A 21,087-nucleotide genomic window follows, 5' to 3' on the forward strand; every position below is an offset into this window, starting at 1 on the left:
GCGGGTTCTATTGGCCAAAGGTTTTCAAAGATGCCCACATCTTCACTAAGACTTGTGACAAGTGCCAACGGGTTGGAAACATATCAAGGAGGAATGAAATGCCTCAACAACCCATGCTCTACTTAGAAATCATTGATGTGTGGGGGATAGATTTTATGGGGCCATTCCGCAAATCGGACGGCTATCTCTACATTCTATTGGCGCTGGACTATGTCTCGAAATGGGTTGAGGCCATACAAACCCGGAATGATGATTCAAGAACCGTTTCAAGTTTTGTTCAAAGTCACATTTTCTCAAGGTTTGGTTATCCAAGGGCATTGATAAGTGAGCGAGGCACTCACTTTTGCAAACGAATTATGGAGGGGTTACTCAAGAAATACGGGGTGGTACATAAAGTCTCCACCGCTTACTTCCCTCAAACAAATGGGCAAGCAGAGGTGTCTAATCGGGAGATCAAGGGTATCCTAGAGAAGACGGTAAACCCCGATAGAAAAGATTGGAGTCAAAGGTTGAACGACGCTCTATGGGCATATTGCACCGCTTACAAGACCCCGATTGGTATGTCCCCGTATCGGCTCATCTATGGCAAGGCACGCCACCTCCCCTTGGAAGTAGAGAATAAGGCCTATTGGGCCATTAAGTCTTTCAATCAAAGCCTAGATGATGCGGGCCTCCATAGGAAGCTTCAACTTCAAGAAATTGAATAAATCTGTCTTGACTCCTACGATAATGCCGCCATATATAAGGTAAAAGCAAGAATACAGCATGACCGGATGATAAGTCATAGAGAGTTCAAGGAAGGTATCAAAGTTCTTGTCTTCCAAAATAGGCTCAAATTGTTCTTTGGAAAGCTAAGGTCAAGATGGCTCAGACCGTACATTGTGAGGAAGGTCCATTCTCATGGAGCAGTAGAGGTTGAAAACCCAAGTACGGGGAAGATGATAAAAGTGAATGGACAACGTCTCAAGGCACATCATGAGGGAATGGAACTACAAATGGTGGAGGAAGTCACTTTGGAAGACCCCATTTATCAAGGATGATAAAATGAAGCACTAAGTCGAGCCATCGACGTTAAAAATACGACAACCTTTGTAAATATCCTATCTCTAGTGTATAATTTACCGCTTTCCATAGGTAGAATTTAAATTCACGTTATTTACAATTCCGTCATTTATATTCTTGCTAATAAATTGCAATAAACATTCAATGAAGTTACTAACATTTTTTTAAGTAATGAAGGATTTTGGAAGCGATTTTTGAAATGCATGATTGGAACAAGGGTGAAAAAAATAATGAAGTGAAGGCATAGTCGGGTCAAGCCTCGAAGGAAACACGCAAGAAAGTGGAAAAGAAAAAGGAAACAAAACTCACGAAGAAAATGAAATAGGCCTCCACCGAAGCCTGCGGCTCACACCGGAGCCTGCGGTGGGGGTCTGAACTTTCTTTTCCTTAATCTAAAAAACCCGATTATCACCCTTGCCCTCATTTTTTTCGACTTATACCAAAGAGCAACATACCCCTTCCACCATTGACATCCCTCAAAACCTCACCAAAATCCCTCCCCAATCACTTCAACTTTCAACAAATCCAACATTTCTTACCCAAATCTCTTCCTTTTCATCAACAACACCAACTAATCCCTTCAAACTTACCCAAATTTCAGAATTTTCCCAATTTTGCTCAAGAACCCTAGAAAATTCGGGTACCAAATTAAAGCTTCAAGAGGACAATTAAAGGGTCAATAAGGGGTTCACTAGCATCCATTGACAACAACAAGCAACAATTTGTGGAATTCAGGGAGGTATGAACACCTAACCAAACTTTCAAATGCTTACTTAGTTAATAACTCGAAAAATAGCTTAATCTAGTTAATTCTTTGGATTATTGTTGTTTAATTGTTGTTATTATTCTTGTTGGTGGTAAAAAAAAATTTGGGTAAGGTTGGAAGAACCATCAAACACCATTTAAACTTGTCTTAAGTTAGTGCACACAAGGTGCTTGTTGTTTTGCCTCAAAGAGTGCAAAACAATTTTTGAGTGATTATTTTTGGTTGTAGTCTCTAAATTCTTTGTAGGGACAATGACAAGAACACGAGAAATGGTTTAATCTATCTCGAATTGTTTGGAGCAAACTTGTTGTATGTTGATTTTATTTAAAGGATTCATATAACAAGTAGGAAATTACTTATCTTTTCTTGCTAGCTTGGTTTAATCTAGTAGGATTTGATTCTAGCTTACATCTCTTGGCAAAAGCTTCATGCTCAATTCTAGATTTCATTCATGGTTTAATGAGTTGTTGTTGGAATTGAAGGACTCACATAAATGGTTAAATTGTGTGTGTCAATTTCTTGAGATGATAATATTGGATAGATAACAATAGAGAGAAAAGAGTCAAACATTATCATTGTTGGATTACTAAGAGGGAATTGCATCAAGTCCTTTCCCATTTGATTGTTGCATATCTAGTGTTTGTTGTTTTATTTCTATGATAAAAATTGCATCTTTATTCTTCCTTATGCTACTTCAAAACCAAAACTTCTTTATTTATGTCATACTACATGTTAACCATTGTTCATAATCATTGTTTGTGGATAAACTTAATTAGTAAGTCTTAATTGTGGTTAGTGTCTTAATTAGTTCATAGAGTCCTAATTAGTTGCTATTTAGTAAAAATTCAAGTCTTTAGTTCAAAAGTCTTTCCCTTGGGTTCGACACCAGCTTGCCAATTTACTACCTTATTGCTTGCGGTTAGTAGAGTTTAGTTAGGCTTATAAATTGTTAATTTGGTAGTTAATTCTAGTATTACGACACCTAGTATTATCTCTATCAAATTTTGGCGCCGTTGCCGGGGAAGGCAACGTAAATAAAACTTGAGTTTTGGTTTATGCTTTGTTTTTCTTATTTCCTTGTTATTGTTAAAAGTAAGTGGTAGTTCTAATCCATCTTGTTTAGTCTAAAGGTTTATGCCTAGGTCCCAACAAGGTAGTGAGACCACTCCCGACGAAGAAGACGGATGTGGAGTATATTCCTGGTTATTCACCAATCCTTGGTATCATCGACCCCAACGGGAGGAACGAGTTGAAGTGGAACCCTCAACACCCCTTTGGTTGAACCAATAGAAGTAGAATATCCACAAATGGCTAATGATACAAGAACCATCCGAGAGCTCCGGGCAAGAAACTATGATACTCAACCCCTATGCATTTCCTACCCACCCATGGGAGCTAATGCAAACTTTGAATTGAAGGGTTACTTATCCACAATCTACCCAAGTTTCATGGGCATGCGGGGGATGACCCCAACCGTCATCTCTCTGAATTCCATATGATGTGTGAGGGTTCTGTTAGGTTCATTAACCCCTAATTAGACTCCTCTAATTAGTTTCTAAATTACTCACTAATTTAGAATAATAGATCTAGTAGCATGCAATATGTAAATAAATTAAATAAGGAGAAAAATGGTTTTACCCTTACATAATGGTGGACCGAATTATTTGGCCACAAGGTAGGATAGCTTCCTAACCTTGTTCTTGAGCTTAATAACTTTAGGATGATCCTCCAAAAACCAAAGTTCCATATTAGAAACTCTCCTCTTAGTTGCACCCAAGACTTACCCTTAACACTAATATAATTATTAACTAGATAATATATATTACTATCCTTAAACATTAAATGTAATACTAATATAAATACTACACTAGTATTCTTGTGATAATACTAAATTTTTGAACAAATTTTATGAACATAAACTATTTATGAGAGAAGGAGAGAAATTTTGCCAAAACATTGAGTAAGTGTATAAGAGAACTTATTCTCTTTTATGGGAGAAAAGGGGGTGACCGGATTTTTTGGTCCACGGGGAAGGAAAAAATGCTTTCCCTTTTTGCTCTTTGTCTTACCAAAATACTAGGGTAGGACCCTAGGGTTAAGCATGCTATTAGTATCATCATTATGTCCTTAAGCATGAGAAATAAAATAAGAACAAAATTAATCCCCACTAATCACCCTTAAAACCGGTCTAACACTTAAAATGGACATCCATATTATCTTTGTCATTTGTTATTTGTAATTTGGTGTGACATGTGACAAGTAACATGTCATTAGGCATATTAATGCATATTTAACAAATTAAATATCATTATATATCAAATAAAAATAAATTTAACAAAATAACAAGTAATTCACAATTACATGTATATAAAATGGGTCACATTAAGTCTAGTTAATATAATCTACAATATTTTTGTAATTATAACTAACTAATCACTCTTATCTCAAATGTTTCATAAACATTAATCAATTTTAGTAATGTAGCATATTAATTACTAAATTGAATCTTATTTAATCACATTACAATAAGATATATATAATTCTCACTCACAAATGAAATTTGTTCAATTTAAGAAATTAATTAATCTGTATCGACATACAATCAATTAACTTATCAGTTAAGGGAATTGTCTTATAGGTGTAACCTTAAGGGATCAACTGATCACCACCGTCAAACGACAGTAACGTCAACCTCTAGTAAGCCAATCATTACCGATTAATGTTGATCAGTTGACAATATATTGAATCATCCCTTTTGTATTCTTGTTATGAGATTTAAATGTGATCGCACTTTTGTTGAGGACACATACTCCAACAATCTCCCACTTGTCCGAGACAAGTGTGCGTCACCAATTCTCTTGTCCTATTACATCTCCCACTCAATGCAAGGTGTCTTGCAGGTCGTACTTGTATTTGATCATATCTAGAGTGGTTTCCTCGATCTGGAGAGTAACTGTTTGACCGGAATTATCTGCCGTAGATACCTTCCGAGCGTGGCCACGCATTTCCAGTTCACTACTCCTCGAGTGGCCCTGAAATTTAGGTAACCCTGACAACGGGGTGGACAATTCCTATCGCACTGTTCCCTTCGAATAGCCACGGCTCATCATGACCCAAAAGATGCCCATTTGAACTCCATATTCGGAAGTCGTGGAGACAAAATCAAAGTCAATCAGACACTGTGCCACCTTGGGCAAACAGCCTCTAGTCAAAGAATCGACTAAAAAAGAATACTATAGTAGCTCTCGCCACGACCAGGCTATATGAATTACAAGAACTCTATAAGTGGTCACTGCCCGACAGACTGTCCCATGCAGTCTACCTATGTGATCGACTAGTCATCTCTTATGAAACTATGGCACTTGAACTTGCCATCAATCGACTCACACTCTAGTCACGTGGACATCTCACTTCATATAAGCAACTAGGGGCCAATACTATGTTAATCCAGTTCACTTTAATAGGGTTCAACGTTGTCCTTACAACCTATTTGGATATAACAAAGTAATAAAAGAGTTTAAAATAAAACTCAAACGATGAATGTATTATCAGATATGTAAAATTAATACAATATCAATTACTACATAATCTATAATCCATATTTAATTTTGTATATAATCGTACATTTCAATTCAATTGAAATGGTATAACTTATCATGTTGAGCCTATGATAAGGCCTTGGTTAACAAGTCTTAGCAACATTTTGCACTTTACTTAACCTCATTATATACTATTTCCCTTGGATATCTATAATCTTGTATTATAAAATCTTTTGAGCACGTGTCTAGATCCAATCTAGACATAGGCTATCTTGCCTTAGGATAGCTCCCACTGTCCTCACAGTGTGTGGGATTCATCCTTTTTGCATATATCATAGTTGCAAGTGTACTCAAGAGATCAACCGATCACCACCGTTAAATGACAGTAACGTCAAACTTTAGTGAGCCAATCGTTACTGATAAATGATGATCAATTGACAATATAATTTCCGTTGTATATTACTCATATTTACTCCTCAAAAATTATAGCCAAGATGGTTCTCCAACCATCCATATGTGATTAGAATATGGTTTTTTTGTAACTCATTGCACATAAATCCAATAATTATTTCTAAACACTTATCCTCTCGTATATATCACTTATAGATTCGGATATTAAAGATGCTTTGCATCTCTTCCTAGTCTCCCAATCCCTCCTTCACAGAGGACTGCATTGGTCCATCATTCTCAATGAATAATATGTTATCTACATATGAGACATAGAAGACATATTATTAGTGCTTCTTGAGTACTAATGGATAGACTATATGGCTATATATTAACCTTCACAAAGATTAGATTTTAATTTCTCGTGATACTCTGAGTATACGAAGTATAAGAATAGTGAAACATCTTAGCATAATGAATTTATCCAGCAGCGGAAGCAAATGGATTCAATTTCTACATGTTTAATACTTTTGAACTTGTCAAGATTCTTATAAGAATATTATCTTTATGCTAATATCTATTAAACTAGATATTCTTAGAGATGTATTATTCTTCTCCTAAGTCTTTCATCACTCATAGTGATCAATATGTTATTTACATACAAGACTAATAATACCACCCTACTCCCACTAAACTTCATGTATAAACAATTCGATAAAGGTTTATCACATGACTGAAACATACCATTCAACTCCTTGATGTCTACTTAAGATTTCTTCTTAAGTTCGTATCCTACCTTAGGATAGTTGCGATTTACAAACCTCATACAAGATGATTTTAAAATCCAACAGTCAAATAATATTATGAAATCCGAATTTAACGAAGCGTCGCAATCGGTGAAAACCAGTTACCACCAATAAACCAAGTTATGGAAACATCTTAATGTTTATGTTCAGTTCGGACTTTTGCGGAGTTGAAACTTGATAAAGCATCTTAATAAGTTACAGGTTTATCACTTCCAAAAGATAACATGACTCCTGTCCACTTAGGTTTCGAATCAATATTTACTGATTTTGACCAAGAAAGACCACTTTCCTACGTCTTATCTTCAGTTTGTGGCTCTTGAACATTTTTTCCCACTTTGTCTTTAAGAAATAATCCTCTTTTCTTTAATAGACAGCATCACGAGCTACAAACCCTTTGTTCTCGTGATCATGTAGGAAGAGAGAGCACGTGTTTACTATCGAAACAAGCTACAATTTAGGTACCATGCCTAACCATATCTCATATGAAAAGTAGATGATTGCTTTAAGCACGTTTTATTTTAGTGGAAAATTTAAATGCCAGACAAATTTTATAACAGAAACTACCTCCAACTATATTGTAAGGATTCAATCATATCGTAATGAAAGTGAACTTGTGATACCATATCACACTCTTTTTGGTGCAGATAAAAGTCTTCACTTTATTATTCCCCATTTTAACAAAGTACTAATACTTTGGTTTTATTATCTCTAGGTTTTGATACTTTTAAAACATTTTTTGAACTTATTCAAAGAATTTCTCTTCTTACCTCATTAAGTGGATATCAAGTATCTATCTAGTTCGGTGTTAAAAGAGATGAAGAAGTAATAACCTTTTCTGATTGAAAATATATTCGACCATACACTTCAAAGTGTAAATAGGGCGAATATCTTGCTCTATTCATAATCCTTTTCAAGGAAAAGTCATGAATTATCTTGATTTGAATACAAGATTCATACACACCAAAAGATTCCCAATCAAATTGGGAGACTAGTCAAAACTAGTTTCTAAATGCGATTTTCGATCGAGAATTGAGAAATGATTGGGGTCACTAACTTGGGTCTGATATATATGACATTTATTTCTAGTTTGAATATAATTACTGATGTGACCATAATTAGCGCATATTTAGCCCCCGAATTAGTCTTGTTCCCATGCTTTTTAGTGCATATTTGGGTCATTTATTGTCTTTAGTTCTTTGTTTTGCATATTCTTTGAGATTTTGATCCCTTGGTAGGAAAGGAGTGCAAATCTTGCATTTTCATGGCAAAACGAGACTAAATTGATTGAATTCAATGACCAAGCATCAAGGAGAGACAAGATTAGAAGGCATTTGTACATATGATAGTAGATGAGCAATGTTGAGAAAGGATCCTTGCATCCCCGAGGAAATCCCCAAGGATTTTATGAAGAAAAGGGAAGAAAAGAAGAAGAAATAATGCTGAGCTACAATCCGAGCGGATTGTCCTGAATCCGCCCGTCCTCCACAAGCACAATCCGTGCGTCTTCCTTCAAAGATGCTCGGACAGCAGCCACAGAATCCGCCCGGATTCCCTTGAAGACGCCCGTCTTCCCCTGCCTGAATCCGCTCGTCCCGACTCCAATACGCACGGATTCCACTACAGCGAAATATCGTCTTCTCCAAGCTACAAAGAAAGAAGCCCTTCCTTCGAAAAATACCGGCTTCTCCCTGCTCAATCTAAAAAGTGTAATTACTAGTTTAGCCCTTAGTTAACCCTAATGCATCCACCTAATTTCCACTATAAATACCCCATTAGTCTAATTAGAAGAGTATGTTCTTCTTATCAATTATTAGAGTAGTTAATATCAATCAAATATCTCTTTAGTATTGTAATCAACAATTAATCAAGTTTTAATACAAGTTTTATTTCCTTAATCTCTCTCTTGTTCATCCTTTATTTTGGGTAATTGAAGATTATTTGGGTTATTATTGGGAGATTGACAACCTCTCAATCAAGCATCAAGTACTTCTTTTATTCTTTGCTTTATTATTGGAATCATTAGTAGGTATAATTCTCTTAATCCCTTTTTAATTATTGTTAATTACTTTCATTTATTCATCATGTTTCCTTTTGTTGGTATGATTGACAACCTTGCTAGCATGATCAACATGATAATGAGTGAGTAGTGACCTAGCTAGGGTTAATGGGTAATTCGGGGAAACCAGCATGGGGAATGATTCATGCTTAAATTAATATGCTTTCATGGTTTATTTGCTTGCTTGTTTTGATCTCAACTCATGCACATGTTATGTTTGATGAAATGTGAGCCTATGAATCCTTGCATTTTTTACCCATCACCTATATTTTCAATGAGACTTGTAAGACATAAACCAACTGTTGTTAAGTAGGGAAGACTAAGTCGACTTTTAGGTGTTGTACAATCTAATCGATTCGGCTCCGGGACCCAAACTTTCCTAGGATTGTAAGATATAACCCAACTCAATCCATCACAACAATAATTGCTTGCTTATAATTTGAGAACATGTTTATATGATCAATTCCCATGATTCCCCAATGACCCCATGACACCCTAGTGCTTTTTATCAATTGTTTACAACCCTTTTAATTCATCTTGCTTATTTATTTTCATTGCAATTTAGTTAGTGACCTTCTACATCAACCCAAATTGTGACACCCCTAAGACACCACTAGTTTCAATAGAAATCTCATCTCAATTCCCGTCCCTTGGGATCCGACCTTTACTTGCCTCTTTACTAATTGTAGAGTTGTTTGTGAAGCTATAAATTATGTTTTGATTCGGACGTGACCCAACGACAACATCTATTCAACTGTGAACACGAAACAGACCGAACCAAAAAATGGCGCCGTTGTCGGGAACGGTGTTAACTTGATTTAGATTTTCTTATATTGTTATTAGTTGTGTCTTTCTTTGCCTTGGGCAAGTAGAACTCCTCAAGGTTTGTTCTAACTGTTTTCAAGTTGTTCGATATTTTGCATGTCTAGAAGGTCACAAGGTGATTTGTTACCTTTTGATCGTGAAATTGAAAGAACTTTGACAACCAATAGGAGATTTGCTAGGAGGAATTTGAGAGGTATTAGTGAGGTAGTCGATATTCAACCAACTATTGAGTTCATCAACCCTTTTGCAAGAGAAGGTGAGGAGAACCCAACACAAAATACCCCACAAAATCAACCTACAATGCCTAAGTTTTCATCACATTCCGTACCCACCGAGGAGAACCTACCCAATGGTACTCCTACACCACAACATTTGACCGGAAATTTTATTGCCAAATACGTCTTTATCCAATTAGTCGAAAGGAGCCAATTTGGGGGGATGCCTAGTGAAGACCCTCATTCTCATATGGAAACCTTTTGTGACTATTGTGATGCGATTTCTCAAACCGGTGTAACTCAAGACCAAATTCGATGGGTCTTATTTCCTTTTTCTCTAATCGGCACCGCGAAACAATGGTTGAAGGGCCTTGATAAGGCCACTCTCGGAATTGATTCTTGGAAGAAGTTGGCTCTAGCTTTCTACAAAAAGTTCTACCCACCGGAAAAGACTAACATGCTAAGGGCTCAAATTACGGGTTTTAAGCAAAGGGATGAAGAATATTTGTATGAAGCTTGGGAGCGGTTCAAGGGAATTTGTCGCTCATGTCCTCACCATGGACTTAGCGAGTGGTTCTTGGTACAACAATTTTGGAACGGTTTATATGAAGATTCAAGGAACATTCTCAACATGGGATCAAATGGAATGTTCACCGAAGTTGATGACAATCAAACATGGAACAAGATTGAGGAAATGGCGGTCCATAACTCACAATATAGTAGACCTCGCAAGGCTACTAGAGGAGGAAAGCATGAAGTGGACTCCGTTACTCAATTGGGTGCTCAACTTAGTGCTCACATCGACACAATCAATTTGAAGTTTGAACAAGCTATGGCTAGACTTGAAGAAGCCTCAAAATCACCAAAGCATCATGTTAATGCCATGACGGCATCCTCATCAATCCCAAGTGGGATATGTGAGAATTGTGGAACTTTGGGACATGACCAAAGTGAATGTAGGGGAACAAATGAACAAGTGATTGCTTTCCAAGCATACAAGAGTGGTACCCTTTATTCCAACTATTACAATGAAAACACCAAATTCCATCCAAATATCTCATACAAAAGCCAAAATGTTCAAAACCCTCAAACAACATACACCCCACCTCCCTTGAGAAACAAAAATCAAAGACCCTTTTACAACCAAAACCAAGGTTACCAAAACCAAAATCCATACAATCACCAAAATGACCAAGGTTTTGATGTTCAAAAAGCGGTCCTCCAAATGCAAAAGAATCAACAAGAATTTTTCACTCAAATGCAAAAAGATAGTCAAGCAAAGGAAACCACCATCAACAACATTCTAGCTCACACCAAGATGTTGGAAACCCAATTGACTCAACAAGCATCTTCAAGCTCACAAAGACAAAAGGGGCAATTACCACCTCAAAGTAATCGCCCAAGACATGAAACGGTTAGTGCCATTCACTTGAGAAGTGGTACGAGGTATGAAGCACCGAAGAAGCAAGTTGAGGATGAAGTTGTAGAAGCTAGTGATAAGGAAGAAATTGTGCAAAACTCCAAGGATGGAGAATCATCAAAAGAAGAGATTTCAAAGAAAAATGAAGACAAGGTCAAGGAGAAGGAGCCCATTGTGATTAGACTTCCTTTTCCAAGTCGTCAAGCCAAGCCCAAATTTGATGACCAACTTGGAAAGTTTTTGGAAATTGTGAAGAATTTGGAAGTCTCGATTCCTTTCACGGAATTAATCAATCACGTGCCGGCCTATGCGAAATACATGAAAGACATCCTCACAAAGAAGAAGTCGATCCGGAAACTTGAGACTATCGCCTTCACTAAGGTGAGTAGTGCAATAATTCAAGGGAGTTTACCTCCAAAACTAAAGGATCCGGGAAGCTTCTCAATACCGTGTACCATTGGCGACACCACGATCAACAAAGCCTTATGTGATCTAGGGGCTAGTGTGAGTGTTATGCCGTACTCGGTGAGTAAAAGGTTGGGGATGGGAGAGCTTAAGTGCACCAATATCACACTCCAAATGGCCGATAGATCGACGAAGACACCATTAGGGATATGGGAAGATGTTCCGCATTTAATTGGGAAGTTTTTCATCCCGGTGGACTTTGTCATTGTTGATATGGAGGAAGATTCCAACATTCCAATCATTCTAGGAAGACCCTTCTTACACACCGTGGGTGCGGTGATTGATGTAAAACATGGTGAGCTCACCCTAGAAGTGGGAGATGAGAGTATAACTTTTAATCTTGACAAGACTATGAGAGCTCCCCGTTTACATGAACCGTGTTTTATGATCGATCATTATAGTCGGAAAGATGAAAGGAAGAAGTCGGAACTCCAATGGAAGAAGAAAATTGAAGATGCTCCATTCAAAGCGCAAGTGAATTGTGACAAAGAGGCCTTGCAAAGCTCATCAAAGACAAGAAATGAAGAAGATGGCCTTATTGGCCAAGAAAAGGAAATGGGAAAGTTGTCTCCATCAAATCAAGAGATTTTCAATGATCAACTTAATGAAGTTTGTGGTCTTTGGGAAGACGAATTTGAAGGGATTTTTAATCCCTACATTGGTAATGCCATCGATCAAGACCGGCAACAACGGCCAAGGTCTATTGAAGACCTCTATCATGATAATGAACAAGCGTTTGATTACTTTTTCAAGGTGTTGAGCAACATCAACAACACCTTGAACATGCCCCCTTGACATCTCATCAAGAATGAGAGTTTGGTGGAGTCCTCCCTAAACCACCATTTGTAAATATTTCTAACTCCCTAACTTGCATTTCAATTCTAATATTGCATTTTTGTTATTTTTGGATCTTTGTACTTTGATCAAGGTAATTATCATGTTTGAGAGAAGTGAGGGAGGGACTAATAATTTCAATTAATGTGTAGTGCTTTAGCTTAGTGTGGGGATGGCAATTGCCTAGGCTATCCATGCCTTAGTACTGCCCCCACAATGAAGAACACGAGATATGAAGAAGAATGGAAGAATGACAAGGGATATGCAAAGTACACGGATGGAACTGAATCCGGGTACAAAGGGGTCGAATCCGAGCGGATTCAGGAGAATCCGCCCGTCTTCAAGCAATCCGGGCGTGTTCGGTAGAAGACGCACGTCCCTCTGAGCTGAACTTTTGAAATATTTTTGACTGTAAGCAAATTCGGGCGTCCTGAATTCAATCCGCCCGTCTCAAAAAATCCGCCCGTCCTGAAAGGAAGACGCCCGTCTTCTTGGCTGAGGAAAACAAGAAAAATCCCTGTAAAGGAATCCGCCCGTCTTCTGCAGAAGACGCCCGTCCCGTGTTTGCAAATCCGAGCGTCTTCACTGAAAGACGCCCGTCTTTAGGCGAGTTTTTCCCAACCCAGAAAAGGCAGAATCCGCCCGTCTTGCCCCTGCTTTTCAAATTTTTCGGGTTTTATAAACCCCCTCCCACATTCATTTCTTCATTCCTTCATTCATAACACTACTCATGAACCTCAAAACCCTCATCCTCTCCATCACAAAAACAAGATTCCTCAACAACATCCACCAAAATCAAATCAAAAAATCCTTTTAACAACAAATCAATCACTCCTCTTTCAACAAAAATCAAAACCAAGCACAAAATATTCAACCTTTGAGTCGATTTTTGAATTCATAAAGGCAAAGCCTTTCACCTTTAAATCGATTTGGGTACACTACAAATTGAACATTTTTCACTCTTTTCTTGGTTTACTTCATCAATGGCAAGGACTAAGGGAGCAACAAAGGCAACAAAGGCAAAGGCACCAAAGGCAAAGACACTTTCATCAAGGCAAAAGAGTCTTCAAGCAAAGAAAGCATTGGCTATGGTGGTAGCAAACCCAAACTTGGAAGTGCAACAACAACAACAACCTCCCACGGGAGCAACAACATCTACTACTCCGGAAATTGCTCAACTTTCAAATTATCCAGAGGTAATTTTCATTTCCAAATCCCATAGTGACACTTTTTCCAAGTTTGCTAGAAAATCATTTTAATCTGCCAAGTTTATTTGTGAAGATACCATAAACAAGTTAGGTGTCCTTGAGCAAACTAGAGCCTTCTTTAAAGCCATGGGGTTGGAGAAATTGTTTGAATCAAAAGAATTGACATACCCCTCCCTTACCTTAGAATTTTTGAGTTCTTTGAAAGTTAACAAGGTTGAGACTATGGAGACCATCGAGTTTCGTCTAGCTAATGTTAATAGGCGCATCTCCTTTGAGGAAATGGGTAATGCTTTGGGTCTTAGTGATTCTCCGAGTTATTTTAAGAATGTTGGCAAGTATGACCCCGACCCTCTTTGGGAGGCGATTTCCGGAAGGAAATTTGAAGACTTTCATGCGAGTCGTGCTCTATTAGTCCACCATCCGGGCATTAGAGTATGGCACAAGGTCATAGGTAACACCATCATTGCAAGAAAAAACACCAACCATTTCACCAAACTCGATTTTGTTCTTCTTGAGTCGGCTTTGAACGTTGGTAGGGAATTCACCAAGCCTTTTAACTCTCTAAGGCTTTTGGTGGATAGATGGTTAAATATTGATTGTGGGAAGAAAGGCACTACCGTTATTGTGAATGGCAGCCTAGTCACTATCCTAGCTAAATACTTTGATCCTAACTTCAACAAAGATAACAAGTATGAGGCGAAAGAGGATGGTCATCTCATTGATATTCATACTATGATACACAAGTACAAGTGGGTTGCCCATAACCCTCTTGACACCAAGTATGGATGGCTCACTAGTGAGGCTAGATCTTTCACTTTGCCTTCGAAAATTTGTCGATTAAGCGTCCACCGGACCAATTATCTACTTCCCCTTTCAAAAGAGGCCGAGTACATTATCCAACAACAAAAGGGTGAAATTGAAATGCCCTCCTCTTCCATTGTCACACCACCCTACCCTTTCGAGTACCAAGAGTTCAAGCCCGATGGCGTTGAAGCAAGAAATGATTATTTGACTCTTCTCATGCAAGAGATGCACAAGCAAGCTTTCGAGGATCGGAAAAATGCTTACTTAGCCCAATATCCACCCCTCCTACACTTAGCTAGGCAAGGACTACTTGACCCATCATGTCCTTTGCCTAGTTGGGCGGATAGGGAAGTCCTATTTCCGAGTGCATCTAGGGTTGTTCCGGGTGATAATGAAGTTGTCGGTAATGAAGAAGTTGATGATAACATTGATGAAGAAGCAAGTGAAGAAGGAGAAGAGGATGATGAGCAAGGTGAAGAAGAAGGTGAAGAAGCGAGTGAAGAGGGAAGTGGCAATGAGACCACTTCTAATGAGGAAGATGATGATAGTGATGATATGATGGAAGATTAGCAAGCTTTGGAGGCTCCTACCCTCTCATGGTTTGTCTATTTCTCTCTTTATTTTAATTATTTTTCTTGATCTTTGTTGGAGTAGTCCTAGCACCATAGAGGACTCACACCTCGGTACTTTTGAGGTGTTCTCATTTTATTGTTCCCACCTTTCAAAATCCAAAATGACAAATTAGTTTCATGCATTGCATAGTATGTGCATGAACTACACCCATCCTTGGACATTAGCAATAATGTCTAGATCGGTTTGGGGAAGTTAATGCATACACAACGGGAGGTAATCTAAATTATCCTCTCCATCATAAACAAAAACCATGCATCATGTAGTGTAGATTAGTGTAGCTTGCATTTAGTGTAGAAATCATGCATCATGTTTGCATAATTTCCCATCATTTTGGCCATTGAGGACAATGCCCATATTAGTGTGGGGATGGGGAATTCTGACTTAACTTTTATTCAAAAAACCATAAAAATTTGAAAATTTGAAAATTTGAAAAACCCAAAAACATGTTTATTTCTTTTGTAGTGTAGTTATGTAGATATTGTTGTATATATTGTATATTGTTTGTTCTATCCTTGTTCACATTGATTGACTACGCCACATCCGAGACATGAGGATCATGAAGACCGCATGGTATGATCTTTCCAATCGCCTTTTTCCTCTTTATGTTAATGACTATGTGGCTTTGTTTTGATTGATGCGGTATAACAATGTGAACTTAAGACTTGCATTTAGTTTATATGTCATATTAGTTGATAGAATCACTTGCATTAGAATGTATATAATAGTTGCATCATGGCATGTAGTTGAATTTAGATAAAACATTTTGAAAAGTGCCTAATTGAGAACTTTGACAAGAGCAACTAAGCCATTGCAAATACTTTTTCAACTTAAGACTTTGCCTACTAGAATGGTTGTAAAACACCCTAGGTTGTGTCATACTAGTGTCTTTTGACCCATGACCCAAAACCTAGTCAAGGGTTTCCATGTGAGTCACCTATCCAACCCCGTAATGCGATGTGGACTTGGTTAACTTGTCTAGGTGACCTTGATTGACCTTGTGGTAAGGCAACCCAAAAATACTTTCTATCAATAAGCTTGAAGTGCTCATTTCGAAAATTTTGTTATGTGGAAGTAATTTATTGCTAAGGAAACCTCAAATTTTATGAAATGTTGAAATGTTGAGAAGTTTAGTTGTTTTGATGGAGGCGTACCACTTCGATGTGCTTTGGAGAGGGATCCATTGAATTGGGCCCCCACACGGTTGTGAATTCGACCGCCCAGAGACAGAGTGACTATCACCCCGAAAAGCTATTGTCTAGAGGTTAACCGGTTGCCTAATAAGCGATTGGCGAAAGCAAAGGACACTAGCCCGGAAGGGACAAACCCCATCTCTAATTTTTGAAATGTGAAAGTTAAATGAGGACAATTTTGAATACTAGTCATATCCACCCTTTGTTTATAACGATTTGAGCATTTCATTCCCAAAAAGCCTTTTGTCAAACCACTTTGTCGGGCTTGGGATGATCCATGACCTTTACTTTTGTAGATAATTCGAGACTTGTCATGTCATATGCTACTAGCATCATAGGGATCATCATTCCCTGCTCAATCTAAAAAGTGTAATTACTAGTTTAGCCCTTAGTTAACCCTAATGCATCCACCTAATTTCCCCTATAAATACCCCATTAGTCTAATTAGAAGAGTGTGTTCTTCTTATCAATTATTAGAGTAGTTAATATCAATCAAATCTCTCTTTAGTATTGTAATCAACAATTAATCAAGTTTTAATACAAGTTTTATTTCCTTAATCTCTCTCTTGTTCATCCTTTATTTTGGGTAATTGAAGATTATTTGGGTTATTATTGGGAGATTGACAACCTCTCAATCAAGCATCAAGTAATTCTTTTATTCTTTGCTTTATTATTGCAATCATTAGTAGGTATAATTCTCTTAATCCCTTTTTAATTATTGTTAATTACTTTCATTTATTCATCATGTTTCCTTTTGTTGGTATGATTGACAACCTTGCTAGCATGATCAACATGATAATGAGTGAGCAGTGACCTAGCTAGGGTTAATGGGTAATTAGGGGAAACCAACATGGGGAATGATTCATGCTTAAATTAATATGCTTTCCTGGTTTATTTGCTTGCTTGTTTTGATCTCAACTCATGCACATGTTATGTTTGATGAAATGTGAGCCTATGAATCCTTGCATTTTTTACCCATCACCTATCTTTTCAATGAGACTTGTAAGACATAAACCAACTCGAGTCTCATTAGACCATGCATGTTGTTAAGTAGGGAAGACTAAGTCGACTTGTAGGTATTGTACAATCTAATCGATTCGGCTCCGAGACCCAAACTTTCCTAGGATTGTAAGATATAACCCAACTCAATCCATCACAACAATAATTGGTTGCTTATAATTTGAGAACATGTTTGTATGATCAATTCCCATGATTCCCCTATGACCCCTTGACACCCTAGTGCTTTTTATCAATTGTTTACAACCCTTTTAATTCATCTTGCTTATTTATTTTCATTGCAATTTAGTTAGTGACCTTCTACATCAACCCAGATTGTGACACCCCTAAGACACCACTAGTTTCAATAGAAATCTCATCTCAATTCCCGTCCCTTGGGATCCGACCTTTACTTGCCTCTTTACTAATTGTAGAGTTGTTTGTGAAGCTATAAATTGTGTTTTGATTCGGACGTGACCCAACGACAACATCTATTCAATTGTGAACACGAAACGGACCGAACCAATTACCTTGATTTGTATGGTCTCACCATAAACTCAATCGTGGTATGTAAGGGTACAACGCTTGTTTTAATTGCATAATAGAGAAACCCTTTGCGTTTTATACAAAAACTTGAATTTTATTCTTATTTAGACTTATTGTACATCATAACAATTATTGAGGTACATTTCTAAACACAAAACTAAAATGAGTACACTACAACATTCTTGCTAGTCGTCACACGATAATGCCAAATATCATGATGAAATCCACAAATTTGTATCAAATACTCATGATGTGGTAATTAGCAAGAATGCAATGTCAATGTCATAGATATTCAGGAAGGAATATGTTGGAGTCACACGACCAACTTCCTTGATCTATACTTATTTGGGGTTTGTCTCGATTTTAGTGTCTAATGATGCGTGTCATTTATATGATGTTTTACACCCTATTTTACACGCATTTCAGAGCTCATTTTAGTAGTTTATGCTACTGTCCTCCCTATTTTCGTCTACTTTCGTGTTTTTGTACATTATTGCAGAAATGTGAAGAATTCAACGGAAATTGAGCTAAATCCGTCCCCGAGTATACTGCATTGTATTTGACGTGAAGAATTCACTTAAGGAACGAGCTTGGTGCGCATTCCAAGGCCCAAAAGACAAATCCACGAGATTATAGAAGCTAACTATCAGCTACTTCAGTCGATCAACCACAGCCTTCAGTCGATCGACCAACCCACGGGTTCCAGTAGCTACTGTTCAGCTTAGAGCAGTCGATCGACCATGTTGCTCAGTCGATCGACCAAGCCGCTACTCAGACGTGAAGATATAGAACGAGTTTTTCAAAGCCCAAAGCGATATTAGGTTTAGGAATTATGTTACGTATATTTTCTATATAACGTAACCTAGTTTACAGATATAATCATCTAGTTTTTATCAAGTTTTACATTCAGTTTTAGTTTATCAAATAATTAGGGTTCGGAATATTATTTCGCATTGGATTTTCGTTCGTGTTTTCAATCATTCCGTTACAACTCTTCTACGATTTTGGTATTCTTCTTATTCCAGTTTATTACTTTATTTGCATTCATAGATATAGAATTGTTAGTTAGTTTCTCGAAACCATAATTATCGTTTTATGCTAGCCCTTTTATTCCGTTGTTTTGATCATGAATTCAGTAGTTAATTTCGTTAATTTCATTGTTGTTATCATCTCTAGTATGAGTAGCTAATTTAATCGTGCTAGGATGTAGGGGAACTATAGATTAGGAGGCGTAGAATTAACACGGCCTGAATCGCGTGTCAGTCGATCGACTGACCACGTGAGGTTTTACCTTCGTTTTAATTGTTTTAATTCTTTATTCGACGAATCGAGTGCACACGACTAGTTAAATGTTTAGGATATGACTGACCCATTAGATCGAGAGATAGGGACAGTTGATTGACCACCAATTAAAATGACTAAACTATGCTGAGATCGAAAGATAGGTAAAGTTTAGATTGTTAGTCACTTTTCAGGACGAGAGTCAATATTAGTGATATTAGGGACTTATAGCGAGATCGAAAGATGCTATCTGTTGAGAGTGGACCGAGAGGACCTCTTGTTTTCCCGCCTCATGTGTTAGATTTAGACCGACTTAGTTTGCTGCCGCCGAAACTATAGTGAACCGACCATCCTAGTACCCTTCTTTATATTTGATTTAATATATTCCGTAGTTTATTGTCTTTTACCGCCTTTAGCTCTAAACCAAATCAAATCAGCCCCCATATTCGTTACCTTAGACTAAATTAGACAATTATTAATTTCATTCGCCTCCTTGTGGTTCGACCCTGTTACCACTAGCTTCTGTTAGTTTTAATAGGTTTTATAAATCTTATTTTTGGTACTCACAATGACGGGTATCAAATTTTGGCGCCGTTGCCGGGGAGGCAATTGTTCTAATTTTTAGTTGTTTTTATTTAGTCTTTCTTAGTTTAAGGAACATCCGTTCCTTAAACTTTTCTTATATTCTTTTTGTAGTTTCTTCTTATGCGCAGGTCACAGGGTGGTGAACTAGTACCATTCAATCCTGAGATTGAAAAGACCTTGCGTGAGTTGAGACGATCATCAAGGGTATTGCCGACAGAGGAAGAGCTGAGTACTCTGTCTAGTTACTAAGAGAACGAACTGTTCGAAGAAGACCCACCTTCATCTCCTGCTTCTACTTTTTCAGCTGAGACAGTCACATCTCCTGAAATTCTAGTCATGGCTGAAGAAGCAACTATAGCAAGTCATTCTGAGCCGACAGCTGAAAATCTTTAAAAGGGGTTCGAATTACCTGGAGCTGATAGGAAATTCGAACCGAAGCCTTCCTATATCAACTTAGTTGAGAGGAACCAGTTCAGGGGAGCTGTAAATGAAGATGCAGCCAAGCATATGGAGATATTTATCGATTATTGCTGCTCTATACCCCCACCGACCGGTGTGACCCAGGACTAGATAAAGGATACCATGTTTATATTCTCACTCCGTGATGCTGCAAGGGAGTGGTACAGAGATCTGGATCGAGCTACTCATGGGATCACCGACTGGAATTCTTTGGCCTTGGCATTCTAGAAGAAATACTTCTCTGCCTCGAAGACGAATGCCATTAAAGCTCAGATCACGAGCTTTAAACAGGGACCTGATGATAACTTTCATGAAGCATGGGTCCGTTTCAAGAAGCTGGAGCGAACTATTCCGCACCATGGGTTCGAAAAATGGAGTCTTTGCAATCAGTTCTATAACGAGCTGTATGACGATCAGAGGGCTATTTTGGATGCTGCAGCCAATGGCCGATTTGCTGAGAATATGAAAGAGACTAAGGGGTGGAAGATCATTGATGACTTAGCCACCCATAAAGCTGAATATGGGAATTCGAGAGGCAATCAGAGGAGGAGTGCTGAATCCCCTTCTGTAGCTGCATTAGAGGCTCTCACGGCGAGGTTTGACAAATACGAGTTGGGAGGAGCTTCAAAAGGAGGGATGTATCATGTGCATGCTGTTTCAGACGGTCATTTCGTCTGTAAAAGATGTGGAGCTGAGGGACATGTCTCAGAAAATTGTCCTAGTCCCTTCGAGTCTTGTGCTGCCTTTCAACATTACAGGCAGACAAACACGTACTATGAGCCGAATGTCCATCCCAACTTGAGGTGGAGTAGCCAGAATGTCCTGAATCCGACTCAACCTCCACATCAGCGGCAGCAGCAAGCTTATGTGCCCCCTCACAAGCAACAACCATATCAAAAACCTCCCTATGTGCCGCAGCAGCAACAATCCCAAAATTCTGACTTTGCTGAGTTGAAGAATATGTTGCAAAAGGAGTCCCAAGCTAGAGAGGCCGGAATGAAACTACTAGA

At 38.1% G+C, this 21,087-nt stretch overlaps 2 non-coding genes across 2 annotated transcripts; both read right to left on the reverse strand.

Annotated features, from left to right (window-relative positions):
• Nucleotides 1-10,113: 10,113 nt before the first annotated feature.
• LOC141634567 (small nucleolar RNA R71) lies at nt 10,114-10,220 on the reverse strand. The gene has a single exon (XR_012539295.1). It is a non-coding gene; the product is annotated as a small nucleolar RNA R71 (small nucleolar RNA).
• Nucleotides 10,221-20,335: 10,115 nt separating this feature from the next.
• On the reverse strand, nt 20,336-20,442 carry LOC141636696 (small nucleolar RNA R71). The gene has a single exon (XR_012541292.1). It is a non-coding gene; the product is annotated as a small nucleolar RNA R71 (small nucleolar RNA).
• Nucleotides 20,443-21,087: the final 645 nt, after the last annotated feature.

This window comes from Silene latifolia, chromosome Y (genome assembly GCF_048544455.1).
Source record: "Silene latifolia isolate original U9 population chromosome Y, ASM4854445v1, whole genome shotgun sequence".
In the NCBI taxonomy this organism is placed as follows: Eukaryota; Viridiplantae; Streptophyta; class Magnoliopsida; order Caryophyllales; family Caryophyllaceae; genus Silene; species Silene latifolia.